The sequence below is a fragment of the Arvicanthis niloticus genome, chromosome 14 (assembly GCF_011762505.2).
Source record: "Arvicanthis niloticus isolate mArvNil1 chromosome 14, mArvNil1.pat.X, whole genome shotgun sequence".
Taxonomy (NCBI): Eukaryota; Metazoa; Chordata; class Mammalia; order Rodentia; family Muridae; genus Arvicanthis; species Arvicanthis niloticus.
In genome coordinates this window covers 48,951,197-48,969,102 of record NC_047671.1, presented here as the reverse complement: position 1 = coordinate 48,969,102, position 17,906 = coordinate 48,951,197, and the positions used below count along the sequence as shown (strand labels likewise).

Sequence of the window (17,906 nt, the reverse complement as noted above, 5' to 3'; positions counted from 1 at the left end):
CCTGTCTTCCCGTAGCTGTCTGACACCGTTTAGGATCATAGTAGATGAGACCCTCTGTCAATTAATGATCAGGACAATCCTACATCTCCATCTGATCTGGAAAATTCCCAAATGGAGGTTTTATTTTTTTAGGTCATAGCAACCTGATATCTGGGCTTGGTAGTCCACACCTTTGGTCCCAGCACTCTAGGCGCAGAGGCAGGCAGAACTCTATGAGTTCAAAGTCAACCTGATCTACATAGAAAGATACTATGATAATATTATCTTAAGACAAGAATAAGAAACTAACTAGTACAGTAGATAAAATAGCTAAAAACCAGGACACTCACATATCTAGTTATCCAACTCTGTTTTAAAGTTAAGATAAACTGTAATCTACTCAGCAGAATTCCTAAATGTAGTACAGTCTTGTTATTTGTAATCTCAGAATGTACTTTAGATCCCCAGACCTGTTCATACCATGTGCTTGCCACTTGGCTTTTTCTAACCTTCATCTTCCCCACCCCCACTCCCCCTACCCGCCTTGACTCTCTGCCTATGATGGTTGGCTTCTTAGTCGCTTAGATTTTTGCATATAGTTAAAGTCAATGCATTATTCACTGCTGTGTATCTGCTTTTACTTCATTTGACATAATGGACTCCAGCTTCATCCATGCTGTACCAGACAGTGGGATCTCCATTCACTGTTCTAACACGTATACGGTGTAGACATATCTCTTATCAAAGACATGCCTTCAACTGTTTCTTTCTCCTCATCCAGATATGGTAGTACTGTTAATCCCACCAGGAGAGAATAAGACTACTACCACAATTTTTGAGCCAAATTTAAAGCAAACTTTATTAAATTCTGGCTAAGACAGTGGCCAGTGGCCAGGTCCATACCTGGATCCCCAGAGTATGGAAGCAACTTATGTTAGTCAGAGACTTATAAAGGCAAAACTCACAAGGCTGCATACTTCTGCCTTCACCCAGTGGGGCAAGCATACCTCCTGACATGGCTCCTCCCTGTGTGTAATCGGCACATCTTGTGCAGTTGAGCCAACCAAGCTTGTTGGCAAAAGTTTGAAAACACATGGCTTGTTACCTTACATGAGCAGCCCCCACCATTCCAGGAAGTCACCTGTCCTCAGGCAAGTAGGGCTTCCAGGTTAGAGGCATTTTTGTTTTATAGATCTGCTAAAGCACAGTAATCTAAACTTAAAACATAACATTAGTCCTCACAGTACTATTGCTGGATTTTTGGGGGCAAAGCCTAAACCCTGAGGTTTTTTATTTTGTTTTGTTTGTGCATATGCGTGTTTGCCTATATGAGTGTCTGTGCACCGTGTGTATGTGTACAGGTGGAAGGCAGAAGAGGAGTTAGAAACAGCTGGGAGCTGCCATGTCAGTGTTGGGAGTTGAACGTGAGTCCTCTGTAAGAGCAATCAACGAGCCATTTCTTCAGCCTTGTCTTTGAAAAAGAAAAAGAAAAGAACAGCCTGGTCTACATAGTGAGTTCCAGGACAGGAAAGCCAGGGCTACACGAAAAATCCTGTCTCTAAAAATCCAAAAACAAAATGCAAAAAAACTCTGTGTGTTTGTGTGTGTGTGTGTATGTATGTGTAGGTCAAAGGATAACTTTCAGAAATTTCTTTTTTTCTTCCATCATATGGGTCCCCAGGATTGAACTCAGGTTGTCAGGCTTGGCAGTAAGTCCCTTTTCCCTTGAGCCATCTCCCTGGCCCTTCTTTAAGTTGCTTCTGCTTGAGATTTGTCTAGCCTATTGCCTCTATAGGCTTCCCTTTCCACCAAATTTGGAAAAATTTGGCTGTTGTCTCTTTTTATATATTTTCTTCCGCCACTTCCTGTCTTCCTTTCCCCCAAGTTCTTGTTGGAAGTCTGTCTGCTTGCGTATGGGTGTCCCCATTTACTGATGACATATGGGTGTCCCCACTTACTGATGATGCTCTGCTTCCTTTTGCAGTATTCTCTACCATAAATATTTCATCGTTGATTGTTTCTACTGCATGTATTTATTATTCTTGTGTTCATGTGTGTGCCTTCCTCTGTGTGTGTGCCTCTGTGTGTGTGTGTGTGTGCCTCTGTGTATGTGTGTGTGTGTTCTCTGTGTGTGTGTTGCCCACCCCCCTCTGTGTGTAAGCCAGAAGACAACTTGCAGGAGAGTCAGTTCTCTTTGTTCCCGTGGGTCCTAGGGATTGAACTCAGGCCATTGGACTTGGCAGCAAGTGCCTTCACCTGCTGAGCCATCTTGCTAATTCCCCATCTGTGATTTTTAAATTCTCTGAACCCCCTCTTTTTTTTTTTAAATTGACTCTGAGGCTTACCCCATTTGTTTTACTTTTCTTTGCCTATGTGACCTTTCCCACTCCACATTCTCTCCCCATGATGCTTTGCTCTCCTTTTTCTCTGTGGAGCACACCATTATAATTCCTCTTTGGTGTCTGTGCGCCCAGTCTATCATCTGTGGCCTTTCTGGGTCTGCTCCTTTTGACTGCCTTTTCCCTCACAATAGGCTGTATTTTCCTGCTTCTTCGCAGATCCAACAACTCTGCATTTGGATGTTATGAGCTCTGTATTGTAGCATGCTGGGTTCTAGCATCTCTCTAGTTACTGTTTGAACTTGGTTGGTCTGGGATGCAGAGTTCCTTGGAACTAGCTTGATCCCTGTTAATCTGCTTTTCAGCACAGCTAGGGTGAGTCTAGAATAGTGTTTATCTAAACCAGAGGTTGCTGCACTATGCCCCACAGTCCAGCTGCCTGTATTGGGAAATAAAGTTTTATTGGGACACACTATGGCAGTCTGTTGACATCTTGTCTGTGGCTGCTTTCATGCTCTGGCAATAGAGCTCTGGGACATTGCAGCAGTGACCCTGTGACCCACAGCCGGAAATACTTAGTATTAAAGGAGCAGTTTGCCAATATCTCCTCGCCTGAGCTAATTTGGGCTCAGTAGGGAAAGGCCTGCTCTGCAGGACTGTACTGGAAGCTGCCTGTGTTAGAAAGTCATGCTAATCTGGTTGGGTGGAATATGCACCATTCCTTTCCCAGCAAGCTTCTAGATTGACCTGCTTACTCATTCTTCCCTGCAGTGGTCCTAGACCCTCTCTCTAGACAGGTTCTTGGGGGGTCCTGAGCTCACCTTATTTTTATCCTCAGGGAATCCTTTGTCTTGTACTTTGTCTAAAAACTTACCTATGTCCAAAACCATTTGTTTTATAAATTTTGTGTTCTCTTTTGTGGCTGGAGGCTGATATATCTTTTGTTGTTGTTTGAGACAGAGTGCCATGCAGCCCAGGCTGGCTTTATTCTCATCATTTAGCTGAGGCTGGCTTTGAACTCCCTATTCTTCTGTCTCCACCTCCCAAGTGCCTTGCCTGGTTTACTGAACTCTTTGTTTTGTTACTTCTTTTCTGTTATCCCACAGCTGCAGCCTCCCTCTGGGTGGACACAGAGTGAATGCTTAAGGACTTCACATTAGTCTAGAGTTATCCAGTTCTGATCAGAAATCTCCATTACACCATTTGCTACGATGTGGGAGTACTCAAGTTTTCTGACATTTTTTGATATCTTGATGCATAGCTAGGTTGTGTCAAGGGCTTTATGTTTCTGATCCCCTACCATACTCTTGGAGGGGGGTGCTGCTGCTGCTAAACGTGTTTTTAAATGGGGGAAACTAAAGTTTAAAGACACTGTCACTCTTCCTGGATGGACAAACTAGAATTTGGGCCCAAGGTGGTGTGACCAGCCTGAGATGACCGACCGGCTACTCTGGTTTCCTACAGATTCCCTGATTTTAACACTGTATGTCAGGTTGACTGGGAAACTCATCAGTGTTGGACAGACTGAGGCTGTTGGCCTCGGAGACTGCCATTTCCTTTGGCTTTCCTCTCTAGGCTTGTCATGGATTTGGTATAAAAATGGTAAAGCAACCCTGAGTATTTGTGATTGTGCCTGACACACTGTAAGTGCTTCGGAGTGGGAAGCTCTTTGACCCTATTCCAAGCCTTCTGATTCTATTACTACAAATATTAGTTACTTTTATGGCTACCTAGTACTGGAATATTACTTCTACCTTATGAGGCAGATTATTTTCATTCCATCCATCATTCCAGAGGCTTATTCCATCCATGGGTAAGCAGGACCTAGCTCATGTTTCTCCTAGAAGTGGCCTTCAGGGATGTAGGTCAGTGCTAGAGTATTTGCCTAGTGTGAGTGCATGCATAAATGAATGAATGAATGAATATAGTTTTCCTAAGAAGTAGTGATGCTGGAGTCAGTAATTCAGGGTTTACAGTGACTTTGTAGGTTAGAACTATTACAAATAGTGACAAACAGCTCTATTTTGTTTACATCAGCTCTTAGATCCTGAACAGTGTTTAGTGTGGAAAAGAGGAAGTAACTTTATTTTGCTCCCAAGTTAACCCCGGTGGGAAGTGTATCTCAGTTAGGGCTCAGCTAGAGAGGTGAAGCCGTGGGAGACTGCGTATGTGAGGAGCTGTCTTACACAGAGGCTTGGGTGACTGTGGGAGTGGATGGATAAGTGAGGCTGAAATCCCAAGGGAAATGATTGAGATGCTCCCAGGACTCTGCTCCCAGTTGGCTGTGCCCAGCTGTCTGAAAGGGGATGCACAGGAAAGGAAGGGAAAATCCAGTGGGGATCCACTAGCTGATGGAGTTTGTCAGTCTGTCTGTGGGTCCATCTGTGGTCTGTATTCATCTTCCTCCCTCCTTCCCTCCCTCCTTCCTTGCTTGCTTGCCAGGAAAATCTCAGTCCCCCTGCCTAATTGAGTTGAACCCACTAAGGATAACCTGTTTAGTTAAAGTCAACTAATTAGTTAGAATGAGAACCTTCTGTATGGTGAGGTCCCATGACTGTCCCTGGCTATCTTCCTCTGCAGGTGGGTTTTGTTTAACCCTTTCCTCAGGATGCTGATCATGGGGCCATCTTTACTTTACAGGTGGAGAGATTGGATCAGAAAGTGAGTTATTCTACCAAGTGATGGGAGCAGTCTAGGTTCAGTGTGGCACTGGGCATATTTGTCCCTTAAACGCTGCTCCTGGATGTTGTAGAAGGACAGAGTCTCCATGGGGCTCTCATGGGCTTTGGTTGGTCAGAAAATACAGGGCTACATACTGTAGGGAATATGATCTCTCTCAGTGCTGGAACCATAGTTTCTGCCTCCAGTGTGCTTTTCAGGTGCCATCAAGAGTCCTGCCTACAAGATATGCAGGGACAAAGATAGAGCAGAGACTGAGGGAATGGCCATTGACTGCCTCAAATTGAGACCCATCCCGTGGGCAAGAACCAATCCCTGACATTATTAATGATGTTCTGTTATGCTTGCAGACAGGAACCTGGCATAATTGTCCTCTGAGAGGCTCCACCCAGCAGCCAATGGAAAGAGATGCAGCGATTCACACCTAAACATTAGATGAAACTCGTGGAGAGTTTTATAGAAGAGTTGGGAGGAAGCTTGAGGAACCAGACGAGGACAGGGACTCCACAGAGTCAACTAACCTGGACCCTTGGGAGCTCTCAGAAATTGAATCACCAACCAAAGAGCAAGCAGGGACTGAACCTAGGCCCCCTGCACATATGTAGCAGGTAAGCAGCTTGGTCTTCATGCGGGTCCCCCAAACAACTGGAGCAGGGGCTGTCCCTGAGCCTGTTGTCTACCTATCTGCCTGTGGACCCTGAGGCTCTAAATGGAGCACATTGTCTGGTCTCAGTGGGAGGGGATGTGCCTAGTCCTGCAGTGACTTGATGTGCATAGGGGATGGGGTTAGGGAGGGGGTGGAGTTTGACACCCACAGGGGTGGGTGGTGGGTGGGGGGAGGGGGGACTTCACCTTAAAGAGAAGGGGAAAAAGGGAATGGGGGGGAACTTACATGAAGGGTGACTGGGAGGAGAGGTAGGGCTGATATTGGGTTGTAAAGAGAATAAATAAATAAATTTAATAATAACAAAAAAATGCTGTGAGCCATTTATATTTGGAACCAAACTGACATCCTTCCCACTTGTGCCACCCCTGTGCATATCCAGTCTCCAGGTTTCTGTCCTGAGGCTCTGCTGTATCTCTTGGCCAGGTTCTCACAGAATCGTCTTGATGAGCTCTGCTTCTCCTCATTTCTTTTACTCATGAATAAAGTAAAATTCACTGTCTTGGTTTGTTTTCTGTTGTCATGATGGATACAACATCATGACCAAAAGGGACTCAAAGCAGGAACCTGGAGGCAGGAACTGAAGCAACGGATGTTGCTTCCTGGTTCTGTCTCCGTACAATTTGGGACCATGTGTCCAGGGTTGGGCCTGCCCTAGTGAGCTGTGATCTCCCACATCAATCACTAAAGTACACCACAGGCTTTCCCACAAGCCTCTCTGGTGTGTGTGGGGTTTTGAAGTTGAGGAGGAGGTCCCTTCTTAAATGACTCTAGCTTATATTAAGTTGACCCAATAAATTCATAAGATAAATAAAAACAAACACGCAAAACCTAACCAGGACATGTGTGTTGAAGTCACACTTACCATGGGATGAGTGTGATGCCAACTACTAGAGATAAGACATCCGTGGGACAAACAGACACGAACCTTCAAACTTTCCATTCTCCTGTCCCAGAGAAAAGGCCTAGAGAGGAGGATGCCACATGGAACAGGGAAGCCAGGCCCACCATGCTCCACACACTGCCTCTGTTCTTTCTTTGTTCAGCAGATAAACAGAAGACTGTGTGGTTTTCCTTTTATAGACAAACACATTGAAATCATTGACATCTTTTGCCTCTTCCCCCTCCCCTTTCCCAGTCTACTCTAGAGATTACCATGGCTGCCCGTTCAGTGTGTACCTTTACAGGATTTTAGTCCATGCATTTATATGCAGGTAAATATGTTCAGTAAAAGATACTTATGATTATATAATGTAGTCCTTCGGTGTTTTCCAGTGGGTTGGAAGTGGAGAGGATGGAGTGTTTTTATGTGATTCTTCCTAGTTTTTCTTGCTGCTTCCCTGATATTTGCACCCTTCCTAGGCACAATGGCTGAGCAAAGAGGGTCTTGCACCTGGATTCCAGTTTGTTTCTGTGACCTAGGTGAACTAGGCAAGGGTGTTGGAGCTTGTTATAAGCTTGGCTCTGTGACAAAAGAACATGGGCTGCGTGTCAACTGCAGAGCTTTTGGTTCCCACAGCTGGGGACTGAGGTAACCAAGGTCGTGATGCCAACATGGTTAGGTTTTGGTCCAGATCTTCTTCCCAACTAGCAGACAGCAGCTACCTTCTCATGGTGCCTTCATAATACAGGGGTAGGAGGTGGGGGGTGGGAGGGTAGTGAAAAGAGAATGGAGAAATACCTTCTAACATTTAAAAAATATGTAGGGAAGTGAAGAGGGAAAGAGGAAATACTTTCTAGCATTAAAAAAAATCTAATTCTTTTCATTATATTTAATTATGTGTAGGGTTGTGTGTGTGTATCTGTGTGTGTGTGTGTGTGTGTGTGTTTACATGTGAGTACATGCATGTGAGTGCAAATGCTTGTGGAGCTGGAAGCATCAGATCCCCAGGAGCTGAGTTAAAGGCAGTTGTGGGCTGTCTAACATACATTATGTAGACCAAATTCTGATTCTCTAGAAGAGCAAGTGCTCTAAACTGCAGAGCTACCTCTCCAGCCACGTAGTCTTCTTCTTAAAAGGGAAAGTTTGAAAGGACACCATTTATTTCATAGCCTTGCCTATAGCCTTACCTCAGGGCTACCACATCCAGAGCTGGACTTCTCCTGTATCCTGAGTTTAGGGTCCTGCCCCAGTGAGCCCTTTCTAGGATGTTTGTTGACACATGGATTTCTTACAGAGGAATGACTTGCCTGGACTGAGGGAAGCTGAGGGCCTCCCAATGGCCTCCATCCCTAGCATTCCATTTGAATTAGTGGAAATTTCAACCACCACGTTGTGAATGGTTCCAGATGTGCAGGCCTGGAGAGTAAGATAGCTGGAAAGCCAAGTTAACATTAAAAGCTGTGCTAAGCTTGGGGTGGGGACCAGTTACCAGCACCTAAGGATCTAGGCTGGGGAGAGAACCATGACAGGATGCCTGAAGCCTGATATAACAGGGAGCTTGACGCATGTCAGCATGAAACAAGTGGCCTGCCAAAGCCAATTAAGGAACTTCGTCCCTCGGCTCAGATTTCGGTTGGCTTGAAAAGCACAGGACAAAGACCGAAGGAAACAGAGTCCACACAGACTTACAAAGAAGAGACAACTGTTCATTGGGGGATTTGAAGGCTTCAAAGGAGCAACAGTGAAAGGCCCACATGGAGATTCTGTGGTGGGGACTGTGAGTCTCCCGGGATGTTCCCAGACACGTTTTAGATGCCAGGATGAAAGAGTGTGAAGCAGGGCTTTAGGGTAGATGGTGCCGATGACGTTTGTAGAGGCAATATTGGGGGAAATGAGCTCGGAGCTTGATGTGGCGGGAAAGCTTGTAAGAAAGCTAGACATGAAGACGGCATGTGTTATCCTGAAATGAAGTGCTGGCTATATATGGAGAACTGTGTGGCAGAGGGCCCACCGAGCTAAGCCTGCAGAAGGCAGAGGGTTGGTAGAGGGAACAAGAGTCTAGGGTGGTGAACTGACCATCTACTCTCCTTGTGGGTTGACTCAGGTCATCTGTGAGTGTGGACGTAGGAACAGCTACTTTTGTGGTACCAGATAGCCACTGTAGGGAAAATCACCATCAGCAGTAGAGAAGGGGTACCAGTACTAGAGGTTTGATTCTAGACTTTGTGATTAGATAGCACTTCCGTAGGTGATAAAAATAGGTCAGTCCTCTGTATCCATGGCTCCCATAATCACGGATTCAGCCAACTGTGGATGGAAAATATTCAGAAAAAAAAATCTAGACTGAAAATACACCAAATTTTTGCTTGTCATTCCTTAAACAAGACAGAATAATTAATAATTTAATTTAATATACAATTTAATAATAATTTAATAGTGTTTACCTCATATTGGGTATTGTGAGAACTTTAGGGCACAAGAGGATGCAAGTCACATGCAAATACCATATCATTTTATATCAGGAACATGATTACCTGAGGGCTATGATATCCTTACGGGTTCCTAGGACCAATCCCCTTTAAGGGGACTGAATGAGAGGCTGGAGAGATGGCTCAGTGGTTAAGAGTACTGGCTCCTCTTTCAGAGGAGCTCACAGCTTTCTGTAACTCCAGTCTCAGGTGTCTGACACTTTTTTCCGAATTCCACAGATACTGGCATGGCCGTGAAGCACAGACATTCATGCAAGACTAAACACTCACCTGTATAAAAATAAATAAATAAAATCAACCACCACCACAACAGCAAAGGGGACTGAATGGGGGAAATCATCGGGAAAGAGATACATTAGTTCACGACAAACGCTTGTAAGTTCAGTTCTGACTACCATGTCCCAGCGAATCAAACTGTGCTCTTGGGATCAGGGAGAACATTTTCTGCTTCTTTAGTCAGGAAGAATAAAGACACAAAAGAGAAACTAATCCAAGTGTAATCAAATGGATGTTGGCGAAAGTCACACAGAAGAAAGAATAGAAAGTTCTCAAATAGTAGGAGTGTTTATCAAGTCAGGGGATTAAGTTGAGCAGCTCAGGTGTGGGGTGGCTGAAAAGGAGAAAATGGACAGGAGTGAATTGTACATCCCTGCCACTGTGTGTCTCGTTAAGCACGGGTGTGCACGGAGGTAGCATCCAGCTCCTCTCTTGTGGAGTTTACTGGGTGTGTTGTCTTATGTGGCTGTAGCCTTAGTATAAGAATTAAGCGGAAAAAACAAGAGGGCTCAGAATCCAGGCACAGCCTGGTCCTGTCCCCTTGAGGACTCACTGGATCTGATCTCTGGTGGAATTTGAATGTGCGCTTTGTGTATTGTATTGCACTACCTCTAACCAGGCATCTGGCTTCCTAGTCTTATTTTAGGAAATCTAGTCTTATTTCAGGAAAAAGGCAAAAGGGGAGGCTGTCTGGGAAACTCAGAGGTAAAAGAAAAAAGGCCCCTTGGGGGCACTGAGATTGTCACATCGTAGATGAGGCAGAAAGAGGAAGACACTCACACACACCATAACTATCCTTTCTAGACTTGGGGCACACAGACAAAATTTGGATCAGTGTCCCATATGTTTTGTGTCTTTAACAGCTACTGAGATGACATTGCAGACTCCAGTTTTACTGCCTCTGTCTCTCTGGGGTGGGTCCAGGACCTTTCCTTTCTAATGAGCACCTCAGAAAATCTGCTACAGGTGTCCCACAGATAACAGATTGAAATGTTTTATGCTAGAGAAAACCTACTTCTTAGTTTTGGGCATTCAGAAAGCGGGGCCAGAGGTCAAAGCTATGACAATTATTGTTTGAAAGATGGAATTGCAAAGTGGGCTGAGTGACAGACAGAACCATACAGTGGAACACACGGGCTTGACAGGCTGATACCATTTCTGAATGAGCCATGAAGGTCACACAATCTTCTGATATGTGACTCCAGGCATGTTCAGGGAACAAATATCTCAGCTTAGTCAGACAGAGAAGGCAGTAAGAATCCAGGCTTCCCCTCTTCTCTTTCCTTACTTCTGTTTCACAGCAGTAACATATTCACCCTGGGAGCAATGGGCCACACTTTCCAGGGTTGGGTCACAGATACTCTCTGGATGGCAGACCTCAGATCCTTGAAAGGAAAGGGTCATCAGGGCAGGTGCAATGCTGGCCAGAGAGAAAAAGAAGGACGCAGTGAAGAAGCGTGAAAGGATATACAAGTTGGTCCCCAATAGGGTAGAGAAACCAGGCTGGGAAAGGTACGTTGCTTGGTCCATAGTGAATTGTCATTCTGAAGCTGAATATTCAGAAGAAAGACGTATAGAAAAAAACAACCTAATTAGTTATGTTAATCATGATGCTAAGAGAAGAGGTCTAGAATTTGCACCTATCATAAATATCTGTCAGGGTTTTTTTTTGTTTGTTTGTTTGTTTTTTTAATTCCTATTTTTCACCCCAGAAAAACTTCTGGTAATAGAAGACACTGCCAATCAGATGACATCCATGAGAAGTTGCAAATTTCTGCAAAAGGGCGTCAGGTGATGAAGGTATCACACGTTTTTATCGGAATTATCTCCCCACACCCACTTCCCAGCCCAACATCCTAATAAACGCTCTCACCTGGACCAGAAAACAAATGAGCTTATGAATCTCATCCAGACTCTCACGGTTCTTTCTCTGACAACTGCAAATTCATAAGACGCCCTGACAGGAATATAAAAATAATAATTGCCCTTCTCGAGGGCTTCCAACTGCATGCTGGGTTCCAGAGAGTAGTACCCTTATTTTATGTTTGCATGAAGCTTTCCATCTGTGCATTGCCAGATCTTGGCTAACACTAAATGCTGGCAAGTGGCATGAATCTGTCAGAGAAATAGGGGAATGTAGTCACAAGAACCAAAAATAACTGATCGTGTCATTTCAGGAGGCTGCAGGAAATAGAGAATTAGACACACTTTCTACGGCCACCCCAAGCCTTTTGAAAATCTGTCAGGTACCTTAGGTTTGGTGGTACATTCCAGCCACCGGGGAGGCCAAAGCAAGATTGCTTTTACCTAGGAGTTGGAAGCCAGCCCAAGATCCTGTCTCTGAAGAGTATATAAAGATCTTTTAGGCACCTGAGGTCTAACCATAGGAAGAAATACATATCTTTAACCAGATAAAGATTACTATGTTATAAAAAATGAATTTCAGAGGTGTGTGTGTGTGTGTGTGTGTGTGTGTGCAGGGTGCAAAAACACTGTAGCTGTCTTTGATGCACTTTATAATTCCTTGTGAGAATAGAGAAAGGATGGAGAAGGCTGGGCATGAAGTTAAAGGAAGTTAAAGGATGCAGAGGTGAGTAGTGTAGGTGAGTCAGTGTTTGTAGGTGGCTTAGACTTAAGAAGAAAGGGTTTTGAGCAACTGAAAGGTCAGACTCAGGAGCAACCAGGATGCGGCTGGTGTCAGAGACGATGGGAGAGTGAGGTAGGGTGTGGAGGCTGTCCATTCGGGAAGGGATTGGAAAAGGAGTCTGCTGTATAAAAAGAAGAAGGGAAGAAGCTTTTGTTAGCAGGCCATTCAAGAGGGAACTCTGCAGTGTTCAGTTCCGGCTTTAGGGAACCCCAGCTGCATATGAGACTCTGAGAGATCGATGGGAAGAATTTGTCACCTGGCACCTGTGGGACCTTTTCCTTTAACTGACCTTCATGTGCACACCTGTGAAGAGACAATTGGCAGAGACAGCTGACCTGGTCTTCGTCTCCAGCAGCTCCTCCAGCTCTGGACTCTTTGACTATGGCCAAGATCTCTAGGGCCCCTCAGAGGTTGGCTCAGTGCGTTCCTTGGAGGGTTGCACATTTTAGCTTCTTGCCTCCAGTCTTATTCTTGCCAGACAGGATGATTTTGTACATAGAAAGCCCACTGGAGACAGTGCAAATACAAAAATAAGTTATTAATGTACAGTTCTTGAAAAAGTTCTAAGTCGATTCCTTTAGGAATGGCTTGATCCATCATGGCAACTGGCCAGTTGTAGCTTCCTTCTTTCTTTTCTCAGTTCTGTCCCCTGGGAGGCTGCTTGCTTTCAGATCTACTCTTCCTCAGGACAACTGTGTACAGTATTTCTAACCCTGACTTGAATAGATAACACGTCTCCCCAAGTGTGCAATGGATAGTGCCTTGGGTCATGTACCCATCCTTGAAACAGTAGGGCAGAAGGTGTTGCGTGTGCACGTCAGTCGTGCCCAGGTCACGTGCTCCTGCTTTGAGGGTGCAGTCCTGCCTCAGCCTTACACTCTGGCTTAACTAGGAGAGAGACAGAGGAATGGGTTCTGGGTAGCCAAAAACTAATTCTGGAACCCATCCTCACCCCAGGCTCTATGAGACCTATACGGAAGGGAGAGGCAAAGGTTTGGGCCCCAAATCAAGAGAAAGCCACAGGACTGAAAAGTATGGCCAATCCAGAGAAGTCCCAGGGACATGCAGAGTCCAGGATAGCTGTGCCAAGTCTACTGAGAATGCCTTTTATTCCGGAGGCACTGAATGTAGGACTTAGGATAAGGCTGGTCCTCAGGCCTTGCAGGAGATCTCAGGGGTGGGGGCAGGGAGCTGGGGGATGGAGGAGGGTGTCTGCTGGGCTTCCTGCTCTGGATTACACTCCTGCCCTCCCCGCCCCTCCCATGCAAGCCATGTGTTCCCTCTACACCTCAGCATCCAGCCAGAAAAAGCCTTTTGTGTTTTCTTGGCAAAACTGGGACCCAGTAATTAAAGTCCATATGCAAAGCTGCTACCTCCAGTGCGCTGTGGTCTTTTAATTAGTATGTAATTGGTCAGAGAGGTACCATCAAACAGCTTCAGCTTGGCCCACTGCTAGCTGCATGCCTGAAAAGTCCCAGACCAGAGAAGGATAATAAATGCCTTAAGTCCCATCTGTTGGAAAGATTTGTTCAAGGTATACATTTCTGTTTGGCTACTTTTTTTTTTTTTTTTTTTTTTTGTAAATTGTATGTAACATTTCTTCAAATGCTGAAGTAACTAGCATAGTGTTCTTTGGAGGTAGGAAGTGAAGACGTGAAGTAGAAGGTAGCTTAGGAGATGCATGTATCCCTGAGGGGAAAGAGCATAGAGTGTAGTGGGGTGGGCAGGAAAGAAGGGAAGTGACATGGAGGTCGGGTTTGAGTGACATGTCAGGGACTCTGCAGTCATGTCCTTCCATGAAAACAACCCCTGGTTACCTCAGTAGTCTGTTGTCTTTGAGGTGGCTGTGCCCTTGCTGTCTGTCTTCCAGCCTCACTCGGCATGTGATGCTGTTCTGGGAGTCTGTCTTGATGTGACAAAGGATTTGGAATTTATTTTGATAGACAAGGGGTAGCAGCTGTGGGGGAAGCAGGGAGGGGGACTCACGGTGGCTCTCAGGATCTAAGGCAGATTGCAGCACCGAGCCACCTGGTTTTATTTGACTGAACTATCTTGGAATGAGCAAGGCAGAGGAAGGCTGAGTCTCTTCGGGTTCTCCTTGTCCCGTCAGCCCTTTGGGTAAAGCTAGACTCCAAACTTATGGCTTAGGAAAAATTCTAAGGGCTGTGGATGTAACTCAGTTCTGTTCCCAGCAGCACATAAACCAGGCGTGGTGGCCTAAGCCTGCTGTCTGGGTTGTAGGAAGGCAGAGACAGGAGGATCAGGAGTTCAAGATAATTCTTGGCTGTATATCAAGTTTGAGGCCAGCCTGGACTATGTGAGACCTCATCAAAGGAGAAAAAAAATGAACCTGGAAACAGTAGAGTGTGCTTGTTGGGGCTACAGAGTGGGGGGTGAGAGATGTTGGTCAAAGTGTGTGTACTGAACTCTGGGTGAGTAAGTTCGCGTGTGTAGTGCAGTGTGGTGGGACTGCATTCAACAGTATCCTTATGATGAGGTTGGCTGAGTAAATAGACCATAGGCACTCTTACCCCTAGAACAAAGCCTGCGCGGGGATGGGTGTGTTTAGCGTGGTCCACATTTCACAGTGTATACATACATGAAATCTTCACTTTGGTCTCTGTACATATACACATTATGCTTTCCAGTTAAATCCCAATAAGGCTTTAAAAGAATAAGCAGAACAGAACAGTATAAGGCTTAGAGACATGGTGTGTGTGTGTGCGTGCGTGCGTGCGTGCGTGCGTGCTAGCTAAGGGTTGAGTTGGGATGGCTCGGCTCCTTTGCCTTCCCCTTGGGCCCTTCTAAGGGATGGAAGTAAGGAGTGTGGCTTCCCTGTAACCCTGTTAGCCTGACATCCCCAGGCTGTCACTCTGAGGGGGTGTGAGGATGTGCTGTGTGTGGAATGATGAGGGGACACAGGGGCAGATTTCAAGCCAAGGTGAGGTCCTCACAGCCTTGCATGGGTCTCTCTCAGTCTCCTATTACAGGGCCAGACCAGGATCCCTGTTGCCTCGGGGTGAGGTGGGGGACACCTCTCTCTCCTGTTCTTTCCAAAGTCTTTGGTCCTGAGAGTGCAGTGAAGTGGTCATTCTCGCTGTGTCAGAGCAAAAGGTGGAGTCATTTGAGCTTAGACCTGGGTGTAGTAAGTGAATGCCTGACTGACTGCATTTATTTGAGAGTCATTCATTCATTCAAGTGCCCCTATTCCTGTCCTTGGTTGGAGGTGGTCCGGGGAGGTACCCTGGGGTTCTTGTCATTTCATTTTCTCTTGCTTACTCCCTCCTGATGTTTTGTGATGGTGGCTGGCCCTTGCTGGAGGCTCTAATTGGACCTGGGAGTGGACCTTCAGGGACACCTGGGGTACAGTAGCTGGGGGAGTCCCAGCCCAACACTGGTGTTAAGAGTTCTGCTCAAAGTTGAGCCTCTGCATTGCTGTGCTTTCTTTTAGGGATCTCCTGGAGAAGGGCAGCTGCAGTACAGCAGAGCTTGAGTTTTTTCCCTGTCCTACCAGTCCCTGGTCAGTGCCAGGCAACTCTTCTCTGGACTGCTGCCTTATGGGGGATGGGCAGGCTATGCTAAGGGAGTATAGGCCTGGAGTCTCCATTGGAGGAGATAGGAAAATTGCACTCTCCTGTTCGTTGTACTGAGCAGGAAAGAAAGAGAGATGTAGGCAAAAGCACGCATAGAAATTACCCAACAAACCAGGAAGGGGAGGAGAGAGCTGTAGGAACTGACAAGAAAGGAAGGTCAGAGAATCCGGCTTCTAGTGGAAGATAAAAGTAGTGACGGCTTAAAAATACCATGTTTAACATAAATTAAAGGGGACGGAGGCCGGAATCTGGAGTGTTATTTGTCTGACACGTAATTCCTTGTTTCTAGAATGCTCTTCTTGCAAAATAACAGTATTTTAGGCGTTGGTCGAAATGCTATATGAACAGATCTGGGTTAGAGAAAGCCAACAAAACGAGTGAGTAGCTGCCGTGAGTTATTTATAGAATCTTTCAGCTGTAGCATCTGAAACAAAGAGTGGTCTTAAGAAGCCTCTGGGGCATTCTACATGCAGTTTGGTGTATGATCGAGGGATGGACTGTCCCAGAATACCAAGATGCAGAATGTGTTTCTTTGTGGCTTGTCTACACCTACCAGAGGTCTGGTGCACCTTTTAGGATTATATAGCAGCTATTAGCCATTACAGGTTAAACCCTGAATTGGTTTAAACTGTAGCATGTGTTCACCAGACTGAGAGTCGGGGGTCGGGGTGGGAGATGAGCTTGGAAAGTGGTGGAGAGTTACTCAGTCTTGGAGCAAATTCTGTGTATTAGCAGTGGTTTCCCAGTGAGAAGCCGAAATAGGTGGCCTTGAACCCGGAGTCAGGGAAATGAGAACATAGAATTCAGACTGTCCAGTTCTGGTAAACCTCAGTTTGCCCTCTTGGAAATGGGTATGCACATACCTGGTTTATAAAACAGCATTGAGGTGAATTAGAATTCCTGTACTTCTGGCAAGGAAATTGCTGGGCTCCATGAGGAAAGAAAAAAATAGCAGCAGAGGCATCATTGAGGGGACAGATGTGCAGTTACTTTTGTACCATTGTAAAGTTGAAAACAATTAAGTTAACATGTATTTTAGTCAATTTTTTATTGCTGTGACAAGACCCCATGACCATAGTAATTCTTATAAAGGACAACATTTAATTGGGATTAGTTTACAGGTTCAGAGGCGTAGTCCATTTTCATCTTGGCAGGGAGCATTGTGGCGTGCAGGCAGACTTGGTGCTGGAGGGGTAGCTGAGAGTTCTATGCCTGGATCAGCAAGTGGCAAGAAGAGAGGGAAAGGCACTGGGCCTGTCTTGGGTCCTTTATACCTCAAAGCTCATGTCCAGTGACCCACTTCCTCCAGCAAGGCCAGACCTGCCCCAACAAAGCCACACCCTCAATCTCTGTCAAGTATTGACCAAGCATCCAGATATTAGAGCCTATGGGACCATTCTCTTTCCAGCCACCACATACGTCATTAAGTCAGCCAATCTATAGACTCGCCTGCCCCCCATTCAGCTCACATTTCAACCCCAGGGCAGCATCTAAACCCTAGACCGGGGCCAAAACATCTAGTGCAGTATATGGAGTCCCCAGAGGGCATTTGTCGGATGGCATCTGCTAGAGTGGAAGTCATCCAGTCCAGTCTCTGTCCACAGGACCTTGGCTAGCATTTTCCTGTAGCGCTGTTCCTCTCTCAGACTCCTAGGGCTGTCCTGTCCTACTTGAGGTACTCCAAACCTGCCTAGAACCTTCTCTGTTGCTGCTTCTTCTTCCCTGGAGTTCATCCTGTCCAAAGCCTCAGGACTGTGGGGCATGTAGAGGGGTGGGGGTGGGGGTAATGCAGCAGTGGGTGTGGTAGGGCTAACTTTGATCTCATATGTTGTCAGGGAGCTGTACTCTCCTTGGTGTATTTACCCAGGGTGTTAATTACCAGAGTCCATTTCATTCCCAACAGGGTGTAAACTTTGAAGCCCTGAGGAAATTTTTCTCTCTGTTTTTTTCATCCCTTTCTTGAAACAAGAAGCACACAGACTAGCCTTACTGAGGGCAGGACAAGGGTCATACCTGCAAGGAAACCCAGGATGGTATCTCCCTGTATATGATTCGTAAATTGCTTGAAGACAGGGGCCCCTCTATACTTTATCCTAGGATCTCCCCCAGGTCACTGTAAATAATACATTATACAGAATAGGCCTTGGATACCTGTCTACTAATTATTTTGATTCTTAGCATCTTATCCAGTTTCATATCTCACCAGTATTAACAGACATCCAACTATCGGTATGGGATAGTATCCTCTAAATTAGAGGGGCTGGAGAAATGGCTCAGTGGGTAATAGCATTTGTTGTGCAAGCTTGGGGACCTGAATTCAGATCGCTTATAAAAATGTCCTGTGCAACAACTTCAGT

The 17,906-nt window shown here is 45.7% G+C and overlaps 1 long non-coding RNA gene across 1 annotated transcript in view; it reads left to right on the top strand.

The window, feature by feature from the left end:
* LOC143434334 (uncharacterized) overlaps positions 1-17,906 on the top strand; it is a 314,842-nt gene that overhangs the window by 44,083 nt on the left and 252,853 nt on the right. The window contains exon 4 of the long non-coding RNA XR_013103765.1: positions 5,348-5,605. This is a non-coding gene — a long non-coding RNA (uncharacterized LOC143434334). The remainder of the gene's footprint in view (positions 1-5,347; positions 5,606-17,906) is intronic.